At 35.6% G+C, this 25,533-nt stretch overlaps 1 long non-coding RNA gene across 4 annotated transcripts in view; it reads right to left on the bottom strand.

Annotated features, from left to right (window-relative positions):
* Window positions 1–25,533, bottom strand: part of LOC121069736 — a 245,677-nt gene that overhangs the window by 187,958 nt on the left and 32,186 nt on the right. For all 4 annotated transcript variants that reach the window (XR_005819584.1, XR_005819585.1, XR_005819586.1 and 1 more), the window contains exons 3-4: window positions 5,073–5,284; window positions 3,630–3,727 (exon numbers count right to left, since the gene is read on the bottom strand). This is a non-coding gene — a long non-coding RNA (uncharacterized LOC121069736). The remainder of the gene's footprint in view (window positions 1–3,629; window positions 3,728–5,072; window positions 5,285–25,533) is intronic.

Here is a 25,533-nt window from a genome sequence, read left to right as displayed (position 1 = left end):
AGCACTGGCAGACGAATGCATTTTTTGTTCAGCCAGTCCATGACCTATTGATGTCTGCCAAGTCACCACAATGGACTCCAAAAAGATAAGCTTCCTGTCCTTTGTTTATTATCTCTTCTATAATTTCACTATTTACATCACAAAAATTACCTCAGATTCACACCTTCAGAGAAATATTCCACTTGTGTCCTAAAAATATACTTGCTTAAAGAGCAAAGACTTGCAAAATGCTCCATCTAAATAGTTTTCGAAAAAAAAGTAAGAATAAAAAAGGCAAAGCGCGGTACAATGGAAATATTTATCTTATGATGCTAGTAAAACACTTTAATTTTAATGTGGTGTAAAAGCAACAAGACACGCTTTAAGATGTCTAATTCTGTCAAAACACAAGGAGTGGAATGGAAATAGCCAACTGGAGAAGTCTGTGTTTTCACTGCAGTATTTTCTGTTTTGGAGGGTTGGAAAAAAGTCAGTCCATCTAGTCCATCCAGCCCAAATGTTGTTATCTGTGGAATACTGTAAGTGAAGCAGGGAAGTGTCGTCTACAGGACAGCTGCAACTGCTGTCCAGAGATGATGGTGGCATATAAGGAGGAAAGATGTTACCAATTTTGAAATAGCTGGAGGGGAAGAGAAATCTCTCTTTAGGAGCAAGTAATATTCCATTTCTTTGTTTTTGAGACAAATCAAACCAGTGCTAGTACCCTGCCTATAGGGGGACGAACACATCTTTTCTGTAAAAACATTTAGGGAAGAAAAGCTTTCACAGAGAAATAATCTTTTTTTTATTTGCTTGTCTTATGAAAAAAAAAGTTTTCATACACAATTCCCCTTGCTGGTTTTGACCTGTCACAAAGAACAAGCCAGATACATACAATACAGTAAGTTTCCATATTTTTCTTTACCATGAAATGTTGATAGTGAGAACTATTTTAAACCTTTAAAAAGGAATGCACACAACCTTAAACGTCCAAATGCTTCGAGTACCATGTGCCCAGCATTAAGCTCAGATGTCGCATTGCCAATCTTATGACTAAAATCAACACTTTTAATAAGCCTTTTGGTGGGACGAGCAGTTGAGGGAGAGCAACCCAAATGCAGATAGGTCAGAAGCAGAAATAATAATGTATACTTCATAGCACCTCTCTTTCTATGGACATTTTAGAACATCTCAAAAGATTTGACTGAGGAAGAGGATGGTGGCCCCTGACATGAATCACTGGCCACTCTTTATGGAAGCCTGACATAGATTAGCATAACAACTCAAGAAAACAGGAAAATCATCACAACAGTAATCATGAAGTACAGAAGTTGTCAAAGGACTTGGCAACGGTCTCAGAAGACACACAACTGAGTCAAAACCCTTGGAACCTTTTGTACAGCATGGCTGCCAGATGCAGACAGTGTATTTCCCAGATTCTTTAGCTGGCCAGAACAAGAAACAAGAAACAGAACAAGAAACAGGGGCTGCATGTGGAATAAAATCTTATCTTCAGGTTTGAATTAGATGTGCAGTTAGATATACAGTACTAAGTATGTAAATATCTGATCAAAACTCTCCTAAGTATTCTCTTTTTACTCCTACAATGCATATGAATCATGCTTCTTTTCTGTTGAAGAACTGATCACAAATAAAACGAGACCCTAAGAACAAAAATGTAAAGAAGTGAAAGAAACACATATAAATTAAATAAATTGGAAACAATGCTAATCTTAATAACTAAAGGTTAACTGATATGAGGTACTCAAGTTTTTGAAGTCTTTTCTTCACTAGCACTTACAGTTTTGTAAATCTTGTGTAGAAGAAAGTATATTGTTTTGCATAATTTTTGCTTTTATTCCATTCAGGAAATAAGTCAGAGGATCACTGGAGCTTTCAACCAATTGCTGTAGGACAAAACACATTCTTCATTATGTGAATCTGAAGACTAAGCCTGGACTTGTGTTTTTTCCTAAAAATCATGGATCCTGAGGCCCTGGAGATCCTCACGTTCCCTGAGTGTTTTCTGTGTAAATGTGGTAAAGAAGAATGACATTGAAGGGGTTTTCTTCAAAAAGAGAGAAAGAATTAAGCAAGCAGCCCAAAAAGACATTGAGGCATGAAGCCAGAAACCGCTTTATTCACTAGCACATTGTAATGTAACCCTGCCTAGCTTTTGCCATTACTTCAATGGAATCACTGTCATAAAAACATCCAATTTTGATGACTGAGCAAAGTTCTAATGGATTTTTTTCTAAATGTCTTTCAAAGTGTTTAGTACCAGAGGGTGATTTTTCTGACATTGGTTAAGATATATGGTTCTTTGTTTTATATATTTTTTTAATAATCTCTATGTGGAAGGCAAATAGTGTGCTATTAATCATACATGTGATAGTTTTATATTTTTAACATCTCATGTTAGAAATGAGAAAATGTTAGACAAGGAAATAAATCACAGAATAGATGTTCTGTATGCTTGTCTTACCTTCCTGTTCTACTTCTACCTTTGGTGTCAATATACAATGTAGTACATGGTACACAGCATATGTATAAAATGCAGTTCATTGCAGGTGCAGAAATCAGTTATTCTTATTTCCCATGCTTAATATTATTGATTAAAAAACATCTTTCAAAATGCATCACAAAAAATATCTCTACAGTTGTCTGGTTTCATTGGCTTTTGAAAATCACTTACACCATGCTATTAACACTAAGTTTTAGAACTACTTTAGAACTATTTATTCTTGCCGTGGAATTGCAAAAAGGTTTATCTCACCTCATGATGTAGTATTTGCAAGAACTGGCCCTAGAGGCGGGGGGCTGCCCTATCCTGGAGTAGTACATAGATAGGTCTGTAGCACAGGTCTGAACGACAGTGTATCCCAAACAACTTCGTATCCCCCAAATCCTTCAAAAGCTGAACATTAGACCCATTTTGGCATTTAAATTTCTTCCTATCCATTTACTTCTCATCTCTCCTGGTGCATCAGTGCTGTGACTTATCTAAAACTTAAGGCAACTTGAGTCACCATTTCATGCCTTCCAGTATGGGCAGGTCACTATCAAATATGCACATGCAATCGTATTTTGCAAATAGTGAATACATTATAAAATACTCAACACATAGTTTAACTGCTTTCTTGAGTCAGGTGTAAAGACGGGAACATGTCATGCCCACATCAGGACACATGACTCAAAATGTTGTGTTCAGGCAGTTTTGGGATATAACATCACTTCTGCTGGAGGAGCAAGAAATATCACAGTTGGAACAGACTGGTAAGCAGCAGACTGAGAATTGCTTTGAAAGAACGACGTAATACTTGCTTTTAGTGCAAGGCAGTGTGTTAATGAAAACCCTTGCTGAGTGCTCTACAAAGGACATACAATATCAAGCAAAACCAGTTGCAGCCCTTGAAACAAAATATTTCTTGTCTTTAAGGAGGAGGGAAAACCACCAGTTAAGGCTTTACCCCATATCGTCCTGCTACATCAGCAATTACGTCAGTCATGAGAGTTTCAGCAAGAACCGGTCCAACAATTGTTTTATCTGGAACAACAGAGCTTTTACAGTGAAAACCACAAATAAACCAGTACAGTCTAACTTCTTAGAGCCTGTCCTAAACTGGTCACATTGTTGGTATGCCACTTACTTCTGTCCAAGAGAATAAAGATGTCTTCTAATAACTGGGTCACATTATGAAGTTGACAGATATTAATCTTCTCCCTTGGTTTTGTTTCATATCACTCCCTGAAATTAGATAACAAAACTGAGACAAGGGAGTATGACTGAAACAGCTTTAAAGTTGCCAGAACCCACGGCATTAAAGATTTCAGTCTTTGTCAAATCCAAAGAGAAAGCCTGATCAAAAGTAGACGTTATAAAATGCTTGGCTGTAGAAATATTCTAGGCAGTGTTAGTGTGGGTTCCTATGAGATATCTAACTTCTTAGCACAGTAAATTTTGTTAATTAAACAACTTGTATAATATAGAATTACATTTTAAATATCATTTCCTTTGTAATTCCAGGAATAAACATAAGTTATTTTCACATGACCATTAGACAGTATAAAATATTGGGTAAAGATTAAGCAGAAATCAAAGCTAGTTTGTACCTTCAAGGGCTAGAAATACTGGAGTTATCTCAGTCTCACACATGGACTGAGATATGGACATGGACACACACGATCAATTAGGGAGATTCTTCTTGAATATGCTGTATTATTTTGCATGCTTTTATTTCATTATCATAGTAAGAGTTGGTCTTTTTTTAATTATTATTATTAGTTTTGTTTTGAAACTAGGGTGGAAGCTTTCACCTTTACATAAAGTGTTCTCATTTTTCATGTAAAATGCCAAAAAGGAAGAATATTCTATATGTAAACATTGAAGTTCTACATTAGCTATTTAACATGCAACAGACTGCATACTTTTGGAGCAGGATACAGTAATAACAAGTCATACAAATCATGAGTATGTTCTTGAATGATTCTCAACTATATAATAAACATTCAGTAACCTCTCAACATATCGCATGAACGTAACTTTTCCTGGTACAAAAGAAAACCTTTTTCTCCAATTTCAAATATGCCTTATTGCATAGGATGCAGATGAATACAAAGAAATTTATGCTCCCCAAATGTTGAAAAGTAAGATATTTTTCCTTCAGAAAAAATATCCCACATTCTTTTGGGGATTTTTTTAAATGATATTTTGATTTGCCTTCCTCCTCTTTCTTTGATGTCATGATAGACTTTTTTTTTTAATCCCTTATTTATGCAATTTTACTTAAGGTCTTCTCTTATGCTTCGATGTGACTTCCCTAGGAGTTTGTCTTGAATAATTTTACTTACCGATCGCATCACTGAAATTTCTAATTTTCAAAATTTCTTAATCCCACCCCCAAAAGGTATCACTAGTTTCATCAATTTACTGAAAATAATGTACAGTTCACAGTAAAAACTCTTTCAGTGAACATGGACTTACCTGAAATGTCTGCACAAGAAATGAAAGGTGAAAAAGAGAACTCAAACATTAAAAAAAAGTGCAGATGAATTATTCACAACCGTATAGTAAAGACAGATAACATACTTACAGTTTAATAGTAGAATAGGCTGCAATGTGTCTTCTGTAGTCTTGATACATTCCTTATATCTGTCTTCATTTTGTTACTGGAAAGATTTAAATACTACTTTGTATAGGCAGTAGACAGAAAGAGGTCTTATAACTGTTCATCAATGAACATCATGTTCACTATTTCAACCCATTGCTGTTGAAGTCTGAAGGAGTTCAATGTCTCTTCATTTCCTAAAGAAAAGGAAAAAAAAAAAAAAAAAAAGATTTTCATTACTTCAGGAAGAAAAACTTGTAGCATATGTAATGATTAGGATAATTACAATTTTATTTTGTGACTTTTCCATGCTACACTAAAAGCTTGATTAGGTCACTTTGCCAAGTTGTTTGATAAATATCTGGCTAGAGTTATGAATTAACACAAATCTCTTTCAGGCCAGACAAATATCTTTGTGGTAGCTTAGACAACACCACAGGGATGGTGGAGAGACAACTCAGGGCCCTGTGAGCATCAGCAAGCTGTAAGGATGCCCAGCCTCAGCAGGACCTTCACCTCTACCTGGACCCCTTGGTAGAAACCTCCTGGCCCCAGTCCAGCCCCTCACCATGTCATGGGCTGCCACAGACCCTGCGACCAGCCCCCATCTCTGCCCACCCTGCCCGGAGGCTGTGGGACAGCTCAGCTCCCTGGCTGGTCCAGTCATGGTGGGGCTGCCAACCTTCAGCTCACTCGCCCTGTGCAGCAGCCCTGCAACCCTGAGAGACACAGTAAAATGATATTAAGATATTTTTAGTAAAATATGCTGGTTTTACTGTATCTGCACTATTTCTCCAGTAACCGAAGGGTGAGATTTAGTCTGAAGGATTTATGAGATTAGTAAAATGAGCCTCCCATTACAGCTTTAAGAGATTTTCTATGGAACAGCTTGGCTTATGTTACGTTCAGCATCCCAGAAGGAAAGATAAATCTATACCAAATATTAACAAATTATTATTAGTTGTAATTGCTAGCTTTAATAGTTGGTTTTAAGGGAACTATGTTGGAGCTAAGCCTACTTAACATCTTCATCAAGAGGCCGGACAATGGGAGGGGGTGCATCCTCACCACGTTTTCCAGTTACACTAACCTGACAGGACCAGGTGATGTGCAGGCTGGCAAGGCTGAGGTGCACAAGAAGGAAGGGAAGCAAAAAGTCCAAAAATACAAAGAAATATATTCATAAACATTGGAATAGTTTCTCCAGAATGCCCATACTCAGAGATTTTCAAAATCTGAATGGAGAAGGACCTGATTAACCCCATTCAAATTTGAAGTTAGCTTTGCTCTGAGCAGGAATTGAGCAAGGAACCTGTAGAACCCCATTCCTGTTCCATCCTCACTTAAAACATCACGCTTCAATGACTATAGCTGAACTGTTCCTTTGCATTACAAACCAAAGCACTTAACGCTCAGGTGAACTCTCCTACAGAGAGTATCACTTGTAAAATATTCTCCTATGTCAAATATCAGAACTGCTATTTAATTAGAGATTAATTTATGTCTCTACGCATTTTGTACTTTTACAATTACCTGACAATTTCATTTATTCATGTCAATCTTGTAGAAAAGTGGGACCTTTTTAAACTCTGCTGAGTTTTGGTCTTTAACTCATATCTTGTGACAACACATTATTCAGAATTTGTATTAAAAGCAATTATTTAATCAATTTTTATTTGCAAGCAAAAAGGACTATATGTTTACATTAGAGTATAGATGGCAGGCTGAGAGCAACAGTGGTGAGATATAAACAGCTATTAAGGCGCAGTCCCTCTTAAATGGGAAATGACAGATATGGCATTATATTTATTTCAGTGGTTTGTGAAAAGCGAACAGACCTCATGCTTAATGATTTTGATTGGCACAAATAAAATTAGGCAAATAAAATTAGATCCCTTACACAAAATTTCTGCTAAAATGTGAGAAGAAGGACAGGCCGATAACCCACTTTTGAGCAAAAATAAAACTACACATTCAATTTTTTCTGTGAGGTTTGAAGTTTAGGAAGAATTAGGACCTACATGGACACAGTATTCAAAACAAAACGAAACAAAAATTCAAACCAGCAGTTGGGGAAAGTCAGGAAAGAAAGAGACAAATTTCTCTTTTTTCAAAATATTGAACAATTACATTAAAAAAAAAAAAAAAAACACTGATTTGGCACACCTCAGAAAATCACACTGATTTTTCAGAAGGAAATGAAACTGATCCTCTGTGTCTTAGAACACTGAGACACACTTGTTGCCAGTGTCCAGTATCTTCACAAATTGTACTAATTTTGCAGTAGAACAGACAATCAGGAGAATTGTAGGCATTAATTTTGTTCATCTGCTATCTTTTAGCTAACCATCTCTTTCCTGCTGCAGCATCCCCAAACCACAGAAATAGTAGTAAGAAAGTGGGTGCATCTCTTACAGTTAGTGGGGAGAATGAGGCACAGCAATGACTCTGAAGGTCTGAGAAAATGACATTCTTTCAAGTCTGAGAGTACTTTGCTTTACACCCTAAAAAGTAGTTTTCACATTTTTCCAATAAGCAGTGCAGTGTTGGCACTTCCAAGAGAGTCACACAGACAATTACTCCCACTTATTATAATGGTTCTCTGTGGAAAAGTAGAGTCATCCCATGAGTTATCTTGGTCTTCATTGCATAAGCAAACCTTCACTGACATTAATGTCCTCCTGAGAAATGTCTATTTCAAACTGGTACTTTCCAGCACAAAAAAAAAAAAAAAAATTATTCGGCAAACAATCTTATAGTGCTGCTCTCAAAAGTCAAAAGACAAACAGCCATGCTAAAATCTTGTGGGTGAGAGTTATTTAATTAATGCTGTTGTGCCCTTTAGCAACCAGCCCCTGAACAAAGGGCACGGGGAATGAATTAAGAACTGAGAAGTCAAGAAGTCAAGAAGTCAAGTCTTCTATTAAAAGAGAGAGAGAGAGAGAGAGAGAGAAGGACGTAATAGGATACCAGTTTTTATGCACTGAGAATAGAGTTCCTTGTTTATATTAGTTGAATCCACTTGAATCCAGAATCTAACAATTTGAAGAAAAAAATGCTATTAGTGTTTCTATCATATTCTTAATCTTGTGCAAGACGTCGTATTTTTGCATTTTATTTCAGAAGGGAAAATGGCCATGTATGCAAACAATATATAAACAATTTATATACAAGAAAAGGTAATGTGTTCTTTTCAGTCTTACTACAGTTGCAAGGCAGAAAACAATGGTGGTATCTTGTTCCATTACGCAATAAATGTGGTTATCTTGTGGTAACCAAATATGTTGTTTTTCTATAACCAGTACCAGGCAGGAACATAAATGCCATTTATATTTTTGTTCCGAGATCTAAACAGGGTTGCACAAAGGGCTTGCAAAGTGTTTCAAGATTTTAGATCCTGAACATACTGATGTCAGTAATGAAGTAAACTAGTTCTTACTTGCAGTACATCATATAACTTCTTTTCCTGGGAGACAAAAAGGTAAGGTTCTTTCAACTTCAATATAAACTTTTTGCTTAGAATAAAACTGTTTTAAAGTTCCACTCTATCAGTTCTGTAACATAAGACTTTCTGTACAAATGAGTAGCAATGCAGGGAGGTATTCTTGATTTGTCCATGAGAATTTCTCTCATTTCAGAACAAACAAAAAAAAAAAAAAAAAAAAAAGTGCTCATTGCTATTTAGAGAAAAAGGAGCATCAAGAAGACATAATGTTTCTATAGCAACAAAACTTCCTCATTTCGTGTTCCTATTCACACTAATTGTTTTATTCTGAGCCACTTCTGGCATTTTGCAACCAATAAAAAGGGTAACAAAAATTACTTCATACATTTGTACAGTTAACTCTTCAAATGTGCCTAGCAGTCTGGAACTTGTGTCAAAGGCAGTTACTCTGTGATCATTAATTGTATGGCAGAGTAGAAGTGGTGTTATCATAATTTTTGCACTTTTAAAACAGAAATCTTCAGTGTTGCTGGAAAACTGAATGCAGAATAAACTCAAATTAATATGCAGAACAAAGTCCAGTGGACTAGATTTGGCAGTCAGAGACATTATCAAAATGGAAATACATATATTTATTTATATATTTATTTATACTTATATCACTTCTCATTCAGATAGCTAGTTTTTCAAATCTGTCTCATTATGAATTTCTATTCATTAAATATCCTCTTTTCTGACTGGGAAAACCTGTTTTTTTCCCCTTTCAAAATAAATGGGTGCTTTATTTTAGCCTTTCCCTGGCAAGTACTCCTCCTAAATATTCACAAAGCTATCCCTTTTGTATTCCTTCTTGTTCTTCTGTGGTATAATGCCTACAATAAATAAGTAAAGTTTCTACAGTACACGGTATAGGAATCTTCACTGGTGCCCAATCTTTTTCAGGATGAATAGCAACTCATTTTTATAGCCTATTACTTAGTGACATACATTTTGTGATACCAGCACAAAGCTATCCAGCTGTCAGCATCAGTTCTGGTAGTATGATGAAGACTATAATTGAAGAACATCTTTAAAACGCTGCTGAGAGTTGCAAGAGAAATCCACAAAGAACTGATTCTGTATTTATGCCTTGCACTAATGGAAGGAAACAAGTTGTTTTTTTTAAAAAAAAAAAACAAACTTTTTTTTTAAATTAATCACAGAAAAAAAAAATCTAAAATGTAGGATTTGTTGCCCAAGTCTGCTAAACTCCTTTTTATGAGGGTTATTTGAAATTAGCCAACCAACCTTCCTACTGAATTATCTTAAATAATGCTGAAATATTAAATATTCACATACTGTAGTGTAGTGAAAATGGGAAGATGGTTAAAGTTCAACTCATACTCCTTGAACTGCTTGGCCCCAAACAGGATTTTCCCACATATGCAGCAGGAAGCATGTATCAACAATAAGAATTTTTTAATAGTGGAGAATTAGATTCCCATGCTGAGAAGAATGATATGGAGAATATTTTATTAATTGGTAAATGGTGCATCTATGAATCTAAGGTTTTCTGTATTTTTTTTTTAATAAAGCCTTTTAAGAGCCATGCAGTACTGATAAGAGATATATGAAGAGCTCTGGAACTATGGACAAAGCGTTTCAGCTGTTCCAAAATGCAGCTAAGTCCCCAAATGTGAATGGATTTATGAAATATCTCTATTCAGCTTAAAAATCCTTGCTCCTTTTAGAAATTTACTGCATGTTAAATTGTATAAAAAGTCAATAGGAGCTGGTGCAGACCTGCGTGCCTTTTAAAGTCTTTCCAAATGTCTGTAATCAGCAAAACCTTGCCTGTACATTATGCATACGTTGCATATTTTAGAAACTCCTACCTTTAAAACGTTGAACAAAAATTAATAAGACAAGCTTTTTCTTGAAACTGTTTTATATATCCCCTGGAGTAATTTTGTCAAAGTTATCACATCTCCTAACATAAAAGGACAAACCTTTTATTGATAAATACATCCTTTACCACATGAAGAAATTTCCTTCTTCCTTATTCCCTCCCTCACCCATCTCAAACCATTCATAACCACATTCCTTTAGTTCAAAGGTGGGAGAGGAGAAAACATTCATCTCCAATGTTACAATTCTTCGAAAAAAAAGATGGCTTAAAATGAAGAATAAGTAAAGTCAGGGAATTTGACACAGCTTCTATTATAATAAGCGCTTTTATTATATTCGTAGAGGGATGGAATAGCAGTGCTATTTTCATGTTTGAGAAATGGCCTTTCCAGTGAATATATATAATTTGAGGGGAGAGAGATGCTCGGTGAGGCAAAATTACTTCTAATGGTCCTGCCACCACTTGGAGATCTAAGATATATTTTTATGTCATTGTCATCTTTACTTGGGTTTCCAGTAGTCATGCCTCTTCCTATGGGGTTTCCATAGTAATTAAGGTATACTTAAAGAAAAAAATAAAATAAATAAAAATAAAAAGCCATTGGCACTTATTAGCACATCAAGGAAAAAAATGAGTGTGTGTTAATTAACTAAGCACTAAATATGTTTTTGGCTAGGTAAACGGAGCGTTTGCCTGTCAGTTAGCTTAGATTTTCTTTGCCTTATATTCAGGCCAAAATGTGTTTTAGTTAAGCATAAAAGGTTCATTACCAGTGATAATTTACCCTACGTATCAAAACATATTTATAGAGCAATATAGCAGAAAAACTTTATCATTGAAAAAATATATAGCACAATGCATCTATTATGTCTATATAATTTAAATTTAGTGATTTTGATAAATCTGCAAAGTAGTTTCATAAATGAAGCTTCACATACCTCAAACTTATTCTGAAGACTGCGTATAAAAAGAGAACACCTACAGTCTCTTCCAACCCTTTTGCCACAGTCTAATTTAAATAATACCCAGTTCTGCTGATTTTTCTACACGGGAACATTTTCACTAAAGTAGTGTGAATGAGAGTCATGGTGGTGGTGGGATATTAAAAAAAAAAAAAAAAAAAAAAAAAAAAAAAAAGCATTTAAAAGTATTTAAAAACACTTCATCCACAGATGCTAAATAAACACCAAACCTTTTAGCTGGATCCATTTTCCTGACACATCCTAGAAGCGTAGAGAAGGCAGGTTTGTCCTTAATGCTTTTTAACTATGCACACTGCTACACAGATATCTCTGTAATGAACAACGACTTTGTATAATCAAGGAAGGCTAATACACTTTCTTCAGGTTATATTCTCAAACACAGAACTTGTGTGAGTGCCATTCACAATTTGCAATTTGCAACATATAATTTATCCCAAAGTTATTTCTACTGATACTGCTGGGAAATGATACTTTTTTTTTTTTTTTAATATATCCCCAGATTGCTGTTTAATAGCCCTTGATTAGCATGTTTTCCCATGAATTTTGCCTAGGCAATGTTTGAATTCATTCATATTTTTGGTGACTACACACGTCTTTGCCAATGACAACTTAATTACTTCCTTTTTGTTTATATAGAATGTCTCCCCAGCAATTCACTTGCTGCATCCCCTTGGGCATTCTGTGAGACACCTGCAAGAATTAACTGCTTTGGCTGATCCTTTTAATTTCCTATTCATAAACATCCTTATTTGATGTAGCTTCTGTTTTTAGTTGGATTCTACCTACAAATGGCTGAAGTCACCTCTTATATAGTAATAATATAGCACCAATTTCCTATATTTTTTCATAGTTTCGAGTACTGTCACCTTCTTCCAAAATTAGTCAGAAAACCCCTAGTACCCCAACACTTCACCTCCCACTAGGGCATGAAATTCCAATGTGAAGAGAAATTAAAATGTGTAGCACTTTAGTGATATAGCAACTTTAGTCCTCAGTTTTGAGTCCTTTTTTATTAAAAAGATATATCACCTTTCCTTCTCCAGAGTGATCTACACTGTCAGTTTTCACACCTGGTGACTAGAATCTCATTGATATTTTTTTCCCCTCACCAAAATTTCTTGGATCTATCAGCAATTTTAAATTGTATTTTCATTTATCTACCTTATATTCTTGTATTTATCAGTTAGATGTAGAAAGCATGAGCATACTTATATTATGATTATTATGATATTTTCATATATATATATATTTTTAAGACCTCATAGATTTTGGGTTACCACTCTAGAAAGACTGGGAAGAGTGGGTATGCACTATACAATTTAAAAACAATAAAATTGTTAATGTTGTATAAATAGAAAATGACTCCAAAAAAAGCTCAGTAGTTTTCTTAGAAGGCACCAATAGATATTAACATCAGTCTTCAATTTCAGTTACTCATTGTCTGCTGAATTTCTGTCACTTGGGGACATATACTGGAAACTTTTTTCTATCATTTTGGACTTGAGCAAATGCTGAGCAATTCTTTAGTCTCATCTTAGGTTTTTTATGGTTTTAGACTGAAGTTTGCTTTTACCTTGTCAAATTAGTCTATACGAGTTTAAGTTGCCTACACCTTACCACACAGCAAGAGAGTCAGGCAAATGATGTTGGGAAGACAAAAAATAACCTGAAAATTTAAGGGACTAAGACTACTCTATTAATATCCTTAAGGACCTGTCCTCCAAATACCCACTATAGATAATTACGTGGTGCAATTACCCTTCAAAATAGGGAAATAAATAACTGTAATACTGCTGTGTAGATGGATTATGTATTTCTGTTTGGATAGCAACTTCTTATCAGAACAACCTGATACCTAGAAAAACCCAAAACAATAAAGGAAACACACTGTCCATCTGTAATATCCCTCAGTGAAACAAGATATCAATAAAACACTGTTAAACTAGCTACACAGCCAGCTGAATTAGAGAACAAAAAATCATTACTGAATGAATTAGATGTTATTAGATCAGCCCTATTAATGCCTGTAATATATCTAATATACCTGTGACTTCTGCATAGATGGGCTTGAAATGCTTAGAGAATGGCTGGGTAGACATTGAATACACCTAAGATCACATACCTCTGTACATTTTACTTATTAAAGTAGAGCACTGTAGTGCATAAATAGGTGTTTCCCAACAATTCTGTAAATAATATATAACAAACTGGAGGAAATGTAATCATCTGGAATTAGAGACAAAGTATAGTATAAGCTTTGTAGCCCTCCCTCTCCATCCCCCCCCCCCCCCCCCCGACTTTTGAGTATATTATTTTTACATTGTATTTAATAAAATTTATATGTAGCTGTTTAGTATTTTTATATTTAGCACGTTTTCAATCTTCCAGTCTCTGACGTGGAATGCTTTAGTGGCTTCTCTTTAGTGACTTCTGTTTTTTTCGTTTGTTTGTTTTTCCCTTCTTTCCTTAAAATCTTAGTCTGAAAACATGTCAAAATATAAGACCTTATTTACAGTTTTGATAACAGTTTATCAGAGAATAATACATCCCCATTTGTGCTATTTGTAATTCTTGGTAAATGTACCTATCTTCCTCACAATAACTTTCAACTAAGTATTTTTTATTATTTATTTTTTGCTTCAACTGTTAGCATGGTCTTATGCCTTTCTACGTGCAACACTGCTTAAAACATACATATGTATACATTTGACTTCACTATCTGTGTACTCCATTTCAGTTTAACTACATCTTCCTCTATCATATCATTTAATTTTGTGATTTTATTATATCAAAATGCCAGAGGGGTTGTCTCTTCCAAACAAAAATAGCAGACTTGTTCTCAGTACTCTAGCAACAACAACAAAAAATCAGTAATTCATCTTGGAGGAAAGGTGCAACTTACACTCTAATTTGTGCTACACATCATTCTCCTTACTATACAGCTGTTGTAAATCAGCGATGGGACTGATTATGAACTCCTAAGTTTGACTTTGCCATTTCCCTGTTAGTATATGTTCTGAAGGGCCACTTAGCTGTGCGTGGGAAGAATCGAGAGGTATATCCAGCTATGCAGCCAGTAGGTGTCTCCCTTACACCCGTACAGTAATCACGTCGGCTTGTGCTGTATACACACATTTAACAAGGTCTATATGCATTTCAGTGTGTGCGGGATGGGGGCATGGCATTATGTGCTGTATTCCTGAAAGGGTAGAAATACAGGGAAAGATCAAGTGTAATTTAATTTGAACAAAGTTTCCCAATTCCGTTCAAAATGCTCCATGCCACAGCAGAGAGTTTGGGGAAATCATGTATTTTTCAAGTGTTTTTCTTATTCTCCATACATTATATTCATACAATTTTGCTGAGCATATATTGTAACACTCTAAAATGAACAACATCTAGAAAGATTGAGATAGCCCCATCCTGTCTTGCACAGCACTAATAACAAGCAGCTTGAACAACTAGATTGAGAAATACTTTAGAACATTTTCCATTAAAAGTTTTAGATTCCCATGAATCTTAGTTTTTTGATTTAATGAATCCATTCTATTGAACATGTTAGGCAGCTGCAATAACTCATTAGAATTCCAAACTGACTACAGAAAACCCTGTGTTTTAATTAAAAGTAATTTATCATTAACAACTTGAAGGTTTATCTTGTTTCCAAATTATCACTAAAAAATAAAACCCAACACATCTGCAAATATTGTATGATAGAGAATTTAGTTTCACAAGCCTTAAAACCTTAATAAACCCACTTCTGATTAATGTTTTCTGCATTACTGCCCTCAGAGTCCTGTCCTGCATTTTGCATAAGTATCAAATGTGTCTGGACTTCTGAAAACCCAAGAGAGAAGAATATGAAAGTGCTTTCTGAGAGCCAGTAGCTTCTTTTTTTCTGATAGCCAAGTGAAAAGGAGAATCTGTCAGGCTGCAAAGGCCACGGGAGGAAAGGCAATGAATGTCTGTGTCCAAAAGCAGTGCTTGCAAAAGACTGCAGGAGTAACAGCTACACACAGCCGGGGAGAACTGGAGGAAACAACTGTAGCAAGCAAAGAATTGTAGCAGGTGTGGAAACCTGAACTGAGAAAGGATGTGATTAGAGCAGGAAGAGGTATTGGACAAAAATATGGGAAGGAAGTGTTAAAGAGAGAGGAGAACTATAAGACCACACAAGTCGGGTGGGAGAGGAGGAAGTCTGAGAAATTTGTGGGGGGATACTGAAACGAGCTTCTTATTGGGTGTGATGGGGAAATGCTGACGGCATACGACTTCTGAAATAGAGGGAGAGGGCTGGGATTTGGGACGCAAGTGGTATGAGACTAAGACGTGGATTTGCAGCTTTACTATCCCAGTCCCTCTCTCTCTCTCTGTTTTTGTTTTTCTTTGTTTGTTTTTGTTGTTGTTTTTTGTTTGTTTGTTTAAAATCAGTAATTTTAAGTGATCATTTTAGACTTACGTAAAGCCTTTATATGAGGGGGTTCAGATTCTGCAATAGGATAATTGGAGATAGATTCCTAGCAGCAAAACCTTGAGATGTTGAAACTGAAGAACTATAGTTGAAATGTGAAATATGGTACAAAACCTCCACTGTAAACCTAAAAGCCACATTCACTGCCACAATGATCTTGCAAAGACAGCTTATAAAAACACAAGGAAAAAAAAAAAAAAAAAAACACTGATATATTCACTTAGTTGCAGACTGATGATAATGGAAAAAGTATCTCTTGGCATTTTGTGGCTTCTCTTAAAAGTGGAAAGAATGCATCCTAACCACACCCAGCACAGCATCAGCAAGACAGCTAAAACCAACAGTAAAAAACAAATTTCTTGAAAAGTTCAGCTTCAGAAGAAGCAAAATCCTTGCTGAATTAAGTTCAAGTTGGAGAACCACTTCAATTCAAAAATACACATATGCAGAAACAAGAATATTTCCATATTGACAGCTTCAGTAGTTTTTCTTTCAGACTGGTCTTCTCAGTTTTAAATTATTTTATTTTCTTATAAATATGTTTGTTTTTTCCTGAAACCATCATTAAACTTTTCATGTTGAAGAAACCATTTTAGGACAAAAAGCTTCCCTCAATTCTTCAAAAAGCCTGAAGATCTCTCCTTTTGGTTTGGCTATCGAGCTAAAAATGGCAGTATTTACAAACATAGATGAAGCAGGTGGTAGCAAGGCCATCATGATTAGGTGTAGTTTAACACACCTTCCCACCTAGTGACCCCCAGCCTTCTCAGGCCATATACCTACAAAAAACAATACTTTCCAAAGTTCTGAAATGATTTAGACCTGTTCCAAAAGAAAAAAAAAAAAAAAAAGAAAAATGCTTGAATACTTGGTTGCTGAAGTTACCCGTCAAGGCCCAGCAGGAAGATGGCTGCTCTTCTCAGGGAAGGAGGCAGCAGCCAGGCCTGGGCCTACTGGGCAGGGTCCCACAGGGCCCAAACAAGACGGGCAGCAGCTGGGGGCCAGTAACGGGGCTCAGACACAACCCCTGACATACCAGGGGACAGAGCAAAGCCCTCGTAACTCAATGAAGGGTTGACAGCCTGGGGCTGAGCTTAAATGGGACCCAGGGGTATGGGCCCAGGTGAGGCTGGTTGGAGCCAGGAAGGCCTATTAGTGCCCTCTGAACCCAGGCATTATCATGCAAGGGAAGAGTTACTTAACAACAGCAGGCCAACGTTTCTTACCACATGTTTGGGAAATCCTTAGAGTATGGATTTCATATGTCTAAAATCACATATTAAAAAGCAATGATATGTCATAGGAGGAAACGGATTATTTGAAAATTCCATAAGGATATATTAGAGAAGGGATTTTTTTATTATTATTTATTTTTTTCCATTTTAAAGGCCAGCTTGGCTGCTACATATGTGTGTAGAACCATATTAATAAAGCTTTGTTTAAGTGTCTGCAAATGAAGATATACCACAAAACAAAAAGAAAAATTCCTAAGCAGTTAATATCCTTCAGGAGCCAGCTTTATAGATGGTTTTGAAACACTTACCCAGAAACCCCTCTGAATCTGTCGAGGGCTAAATATCATTAAATATTGGCTGTAAGTACAGAAGTTACTTTTGAAAAATAGACTCATTTTCTTTAGACGTTTATGTCCCCCTATATTTTCACTTAAATGCAGGATGATTTTCAAAGTATTGCCAATAAGCAAATATTTCACTATTGCAAACATTTAGAACCTTCCTGGAAATTTGTCAACAAACCCTCACAAAACTGGTGATTTTTTCTTCTATTTCACACTACTGCAGTTTCCAGTTTCAAATTAAACTCATAAAAAACAATCATATATTAGCTCTTGTCAGTGTTCCTGGTCCAAAGATACTTCTTTGTCTTTCTGTTTTATTTCACAGGAGGGTTTTGTTGTTGTTTTGCTTTTTTTTTTTTTTTTTTTTTTCTCCTTTTTCAACTCTGTCCTTTCTGTCAGCTTTTTCTTCCAGTTCAGGTCTCTTGACTGGGTTAAATACATGATCCAAATAACAGCTTATTTATCATGCTGTTTGGTGATGGATGCTTTGACGATTGCCTCCTATTCTTTTCTGACTGTAAAACTGAATTAGATTCTACACCGTGCAAATGTACACAATACACATTGTAATGGCAGCTGGTGGAGTGCTGCTGTAGCCAATTCTGAGTCTTTTTCCAGTCACAACTTCTGTTTCTTGTCTTCTATGCACAGCTCTCCTCCACCTCCCCCCTCCCAACCAGTATCCTAAAGAAAATGTAAAAAGTACCAGGCAATGGCACCAGCTGGTCCTGTTTTCTGTCAACAGATATTCATGGTCTCTGATTGGAGTCATGGTCCCTAAAAGCCACATTTACACAGGAGAAGAAAATAACACTGTACCTTTTCTTACAAAAGAAAGTTAAACTATTTAGAAAATCTGCTCATGTACCTCCTGACCCAAAGATGGCCATCTAAATAATAAAATGACAGCTCCTTCAAGACATGGATGCACATGTAAACACAGTATAAGTATGTAGAAATATGACTTCCATATCTTTCCCACTTAAATAAAAGGAATGAGCTGCTACCTGTTTAAAACTAAAAGAGATTTAAACTTTAAAAAAGCTCTTATCTTTTGACACCACAGATGTTCTTAGTTTTTCTTAATCTTATAACATTTGCTGTACAGTAAGGAATCATAAGATTAACAGTCCCATGATATTTGTGGGTGAAACATAAAGGGATGTAAAAAAGTAACTTCAACCCATTCTGCTTTTTTGTTTTATTTAGATTTGTCTCAACTTTAGTAATTCAAACATTCTCTGTTTGTTTTTTTAATTCAATATATCCATAAAGAAAGGCATAGAGGCACTTAGTTTTAGACCTTTGAATGTTTCTTTTTTTACATTGTGAGGTAGTCAACTGAGCTGATAAAGGCAGTTTTATTGTTTTGATTCCTCAGTTTAATGTAAATGCATTTAAGCCCACTGTTGGTCAATATATGACAATACTTATCTTGATGTGGCTATGTAAGCAATGGGCCAAAGGCATTTTGCAGATTTCTGCAAGCTGACTGCAACCATGAGTGATTAATTTACTGTTCAATGGTATAGCTGTTAAATAGATCCTCTCTTTTCATCTGCCAATTTCTTACAGTTATTGTGACAACAGCTGAACTACATCTCTTTCCTTTTCTTCCTTGTTAAAGTGAATTACCTCTACTTATACTGCAAGAATGGTGTGTATTTCTGAAATTCTGTGGTATGTCAGATGTCTGCTTCACTACAGGTATAGGGTAAGTTTTTACTTCACTCCATGTATTTATCAAAGTGCTTCATGAAAATTTTTAATGGCTAAGAATATCAAACCTTAGTTCATTTATGTTCTCCTGTTTCACAGATTGTTACCTGCCTATGTACTCCTACAATATTTTCACTATATGAACTGCTTTCTCATATATTTCAGAATACAAAAACTTTTACCTGAATACCCGTCCTGATCAACCTGTCATGGAGGTCTTTTTTAATTTTGTTTGTCTTATGTTTATGTCTTAGAGTTGGAATGAACTTTGTTTTAAAAGTACATTGATTTTAATTAAAAAAAATATGCTTTTAGACTTAAACAGTCTCAGCTTGAACAAAACCCCTCAAAATAGGCAAGAGATTGTTTTGGCTTCCTTAATCAAAGAATAAGGAAAAGATAAGGAGTATGAATTTGAGTTTGTAACTCATAGTTTTAAACTCAAGTTTGTAACTTGGTTGTTTGAAGCTATATACAGGCCTGGATCTTCCATGCAGTACCACACTCCTCAAGTTTTTTGTTTGCTTGGCTGGTTGTTTTTTGGTTGGTTGGTTAGGTTTTTTTTGTTTGGTTGGTTATTGTTTTTTTCACTTTTCTGGTCTCTTCCCATCTCTGAGATTCAAGAGGTTCTTCTGTCACAAAAAGTAACAGGGTCACTTTTACTAGCTTTGTGATCATTCCCCTGTCCACTGGGAATTTTCCTTGTCGTTTAGTCTTTAGCCTTTAGTCTTGCGCTAAATGAGTGTTAAACTAAGAATCCAGTCTATACATCTTATTTTGTAAAGTTTCCACCTAATTCCACTTTCTGATACAGCATCCTTTAATTTTAGTAGCTCTGTCTGTAACTGTTGCAAGGAACTAAGATATGTAGTCAGTGCATTAAGCATCATATTTTATCAGTATGTTTCACAAAGGAAAATGTTTAGTAAAAAGTGGTGCAAGATACAGACACAGATATGGATTCAAACCTAATGATACCTAATGATCACACAGATTTTTGTGTTATCCCACCAGACCTATTTACATTGTCATATTGAGCTTTCCTTATTATTTAGTACTAATTTAGTACTAGGAACTACTAGTTCCTTCCCGCTCACACACTGATCTTTTCTCTGGTGGTTGCTTTTTGTCAGATTCATTGTTTGGTAACTTCAGTCAGTACTAAGTTTCATAATACCTTATATCACAGTTTCCTTGTAAGCTTCATAATGTCCAGACTTCCTGGCTTTTTGTGAAATAAATGGTGACTAGACCAAGAACAAATCATACTCAGAAAAAAAAAATACTGGTCTCGTTTGTCTGGAACACTTCTCTCCCTGATCTCTTTATGATCATCACAAATATTTGCAAAGTTAAAGCATGAAATCCAATGAAAGGGTTGGAGAGGATATAAAAAGAATGACTTTGTCAGTTTAAAGCCCCACATCCAACACTGTTGTAAGCTGTCTGCACCATGTTTAAAATCGAAAGCAAGGGAGCAAAACATTCAGGACATACAGATAATAAAGAACAAAATAGACTATAAAAGGGAGACAGCTGGAGACAGCAATTCTAAAGCTATAATCTTCCCTGAGTATATCTAAAACAGAGCAATCATTTCTCTTCCTTGACATTAGCAAAGAATAACTCTGATTCACTGAAAGTTCAGAATTTGTTCTGATCTTCTGTATGTAGGATTTAGTTCTTAGTGACACTGTAACTACCAAGTGCATTAAGAATCAAATAGACATTTATTCTGCACACATTATCAGAGGGTACTGAGAATAAACAAAAGTATTTCTGACCTAGAAAAAAAGAAATGAAGGAGAAATAGTATCAGAATTATAACAGGAATAATTGGTTAGGAAATGTCATAAAACATCCAGTATTCTCCTGGAGAAGCTGGCAGCCTATGGCTTGGATAGGTACACTCTTTGCTGGGTTAAAAACTGGCTGGATGGCTGGGCCCAGAGAGTGGTGGTGAATGGAGTTAAAACCAGATGATGACCAGTCATGACCAGTGTTCCCCAGGGGTCGGTGTTGGGGTCCATCCTCTTTATCCATCCTAAAGAGTAGTCAGGCATTGGAACGGGTTGCCCAGGGAGGTGGTGGAGTCACCATCCCTGGGAGTGTTTAAGGAAAGGTTCAACATGGTACTTAGGAGCATGGTTTAGTGGGTGGTATTTGTGGTAGGGGTATGGTTGGACCAGATTATTTGGAGATCTTGTCCAACCTCAATGATTCTATGATTCTATGAAAAGTAGATCATCCTTGTCAGATATAGGGAAAAAAAAGCCTTCCAACTTGGCTTCACCTTGTGTTTTCCTTAGAGAAAAATAAATTAAAAAAAAAAAAAAATTACTGAGCCCCGTTCTGATCTTCTTTATATGAATATAAACTGCACTGAATGGAGTTATCCTGGTGTATTCCAGCATAAATACATTCAAATGGTTCTATGTGAACCTGAAAATCCTGTGAGAAATGAGCCAGAAAGAAGACAGTAAGAAGCCCCATTTTAGGCAACACTGTGCTGGAATCCTCAGACTGCAAAACACACAGTGGTTCAGCATCACTGAAAAAAACATGGTAACTGGCTTAAGTCAACAGCAGCAACAGCAGCAGCAACAGCAGCAGGAGGCATATGGGCTGAATACTGAAGAGCAAATTCCTTTCCCATAGATATGAAAATAGAAAGGAAACATGAAGCTCTGGGGTATGCAAAAGATATAGGCACTTTACTTGGTAAAATGAGAGAATCCAATCTTCAATAGGTTAAAGAAATAATATTAAGAGAACTTTCTTTTTTGTTTGTTACCAAAGTGTGAATTTCAAGATTTTTTTTTTTTACTTCAGGTAAGAATATGACAATTTATTCTCCTGTGAAACTGTATTTACTAACTCCCATGAGGGTCCATTTTTTTTCTTTTCATATTATATAAACTTAAAATAATTGATATAAGTCTGTAGCTGCTCTGGATATAGCTATCTATAAGCAAAAGATTATTTTTTTTAGAAACGAGTTCTATGCTAAATTACTTTAAAAATAACATTATACACTCGCTATAATTATATAGCAGCTAAAACGACAGTATACCACCCAGGGTTTATAGGACTCTAACCTAGGGGTGATATGAGGCATTTCATCTGTGTCTGCAGAACATCCTGGTGTACTGAAGACCAGGATGCTTGAGGGTCCTCTGAGTGCTCTTGTAAGAAAAGCAATATTTCGCAGTCCTCACTCCATAGGGTGAGAAGTTACATCAGTGAAAACAGTTTTCTGATTTACACATGACAGCTTGATTCATTTGCCTAAACAGGGGATCCCCAGAATCATTTGAGGTATTTCAAGGTACCTAAGATATGGTACTGCATGGAGCTGACAGAGATTATACAGTGTGAACAGGTGACTGTTGTCATTTTGGTTTCAAATTTCACCAGATCCCTATATGTGGGCAACTGAATAAAGCCCTGGGCAGCACCCAGAGAAGTCTACCTGTACTCAGCTCCCTCTAATCTTTCTTCAAGCATGACATGGCAGCCCTGGAATTTCTTCAGAATATTGAAGTTAAAGGACCCACAGCATTCAGACACTAGCCAAATGCAAACCTAAGACTAGACCTCAGCATATATATTGATGGAAGCACTTTATGAGGACAACATTTCTTAAATCACATTGTTTTTGTGCAGTGAGTAGCTCTTTGCAGGATTGGGTGTAATTTAAATAGACAGATTTGAAACCTTTGTCCCAAACAGATGTTTTCCATAGACATAGTAAATAAAGTACACTTAGGTCTATGATTTCTTTCATTTCACTGATAAAATGTCAAATATTTATTTTATTGCAAATTAATTCAAATTTTAAGTACACTTTGGAATCTAACCACTTAGTCATACAGTAAGGTATCTCTACATCTGAAGAAACTCCACTCATTTAAGGCGTGTGCACAAATGTGTATACGTATGCATATAAGCATACAAAACTACTCATACACACAAGCGTAATTTGATCCATCGGCAGCTAGTGAACAGGATTATCTAGCAGAGCTTTCCCCTAAAGCTAATATTAATGATTTTTTTCTCCCTCCCAACTTACGTAAGAAAACAAAGCAGATGGAGAGAAGCCTAATAGAAATTGTAAGGTATTTTAATGATTTTACTTTTCAAACTGTTTGTTCTTTTCACTTGCCCTCCCGTGTGTAAATTATACATTTTGCAATTATTGCACTGCCTAACTCCTCACTGGTTGATTTCTTTATCAAGAATTGTATATAAAAATTTATACCTGGGGAATATTATACTCAAAGTCTCAACATCATGACTCTTGAACTGCAGGAAGGCCAGATGAAGTAGAAGACAAGATTTGTAATCAGTTACATGTAGTATTAACTAACTAAATCTTTCAGAGAAATAAGAGAACCTCTGCCCCCTGATTTATGGACTATTTTCATGTAATTCTAAAATTTAATCTCTGACATGCACATACAAATAAATACATAAGCAGCATCAATGACACTGTTTTTGTAAAATGTTTTAAAGTTAGCACCTGAAAGTGCATTTCAGTACCCCAGATCTGATAGACCCTCATTTATCATAGCAAAACCATTCTTGAATCAAGAATGGGTTTGATTCTGATTTTCATTGGCATTGATTTTCATAGCCCTGTATTTTTCTATTCTATACAAGTACCTCCAAAAATACTTTGGAAAATTGGGAGACAGGTGTATGACTCAGTACTGTTGCTTCTGTTTAATACAAAGATTAAAACCAACAGAAACTTAAAAAGAAAAATCCTAGTTTGTACAGGGTTAGATTTACTTTAAATGTCTGAAAAGGAACAACAAAAGATAAAACCTAATCTCAATCCAGTAGATTTTTTTTTGTTTTAAATGAGCAATTATAACACAGATGTGCACATTTTTTTCTAATTAATTTTAAAAATATTATTAATGAAGGTGGTGAGTAGAACTGGGCCTAACCACCAATATCTCTGCTTGCATAAAAAGACAGAGTTAAGATGAAGCTTAACCTCCTTTGATACAAGTGCGGAAGAGATGGCAGGTACTGGAGTAATCAGTGAATGCATGTGTGCACGTGTGCTACACAGTAGCCAGGAATATGACCAGAGATGCAAAAGGTTGAAAGATGGGAATAAAACAGAAAAGAGGATAACAGAGGGAGAGAGGAAGAGAAAAAACATAAGTTAGGCAAATCAAAAAGGTGTTCTAGATACTGTTGCAATTATAGAGTTTGCTTCTTCGACTAAAAGTTCCTCAGTTTCCTACATTGGATATTATCATCTTTTGAGGCTTTTGGGGGTATTCAATGATATTTCTGACATAAGATTTTACCTAACTCTTCCTTATAATTAGGGCCTTTTCACATCTCTGTAATGTGATCAGGCAGAGTTTATCGAGAAATTTCTTTTTCTTCTTTTAGTTGTAGATGAGCAGATAAAAGTTTATTACTGCTAGTATGTTAGGTAATTTTATTTAATTACTATAAGGCATAGCTATTGTGTTTTGAAGAGATTTTGGAATTAAAAACAGTGATGAGGAAATAAAAACAATTAAGACTGAGGCAAGGGAGAAAAAAATTTCTTTGCTCCTTAAAAGCAGAAACAATACAAGTTGTCTCTAAATAATTCACATGTGGTGCTGGGCAAGCTTCTCAGAAAGCAACATTTCCATTTTCATTTACAAGTTTCCCCAAATGTTTCATTAAAATTCAAAGGCTGTGCTGAAAAAAAAAAAAAAAAAAACTAAAGTACTTTCAGGTATAGAGGGTTGGGGTTGTTTAGTTTTAAACAGGTTACTTTCTTTCCTTATCTTCTCCAGCAGCTGGCACTTATAAATGAAACAATTTTTTTAAAACTGCTGAAATCCAAATTTCTGATCACTAAATAAAGAGTAGTGAGATGTGACATTGGTACTTTCTGTCCTCCCATGGCCTTTCCTCTACTGTTATGCCTCATCTCTGGCTCAGTCTGTGGCATTTCATTGCTGAGACTGATTTTTCTGGTGATGAAGAGATAATGGACCCTCTGAGAAATAAGACACCACATAATAATGGTCTGCTTTACAGAAGTAGTCCATTTTAATTTCATGGTTGTTGCATTATCCTACATGATTTCTCACAAGACATTACAGCAGGATCACAATAATGCCACCACTGGTGTGTACATAAAGCAACGTTAACTTTAAAAGTGGTGTTCTTTTGAGTAGTTTCTTTCTCTAGGCTGTATAAAGCATTAATTCATAATGATTGAATCTTCCACTTTGTTCCCTTTTTCTGGTACTAGAGCGCATTTATCCTATATGTATGCATGCTCAAAACTAAGGTTGAGGGGCTTTGTTTCAGCATAAGGAAGGGACCTGAGACCAAG

This window comes from Cygnus olor, chromosome 4 (genome assembly GCF_009769625.2).
Source record: "Cygnus olor isolate bCygOlo1 chromosome 4, bCygOlo1.pri.v2, whole genome shotgun sequence".
Lineage (NCBI taxonomy): Eukaryota > Metazoa > Chordata > Aves > Anseriformes > Anatidae > Cygnus > Cygnus olor.
Note: the sequence above shows the minus strand (reverse complement) of the source record. Positions and strands in the feature narration are given on the sequence as shown.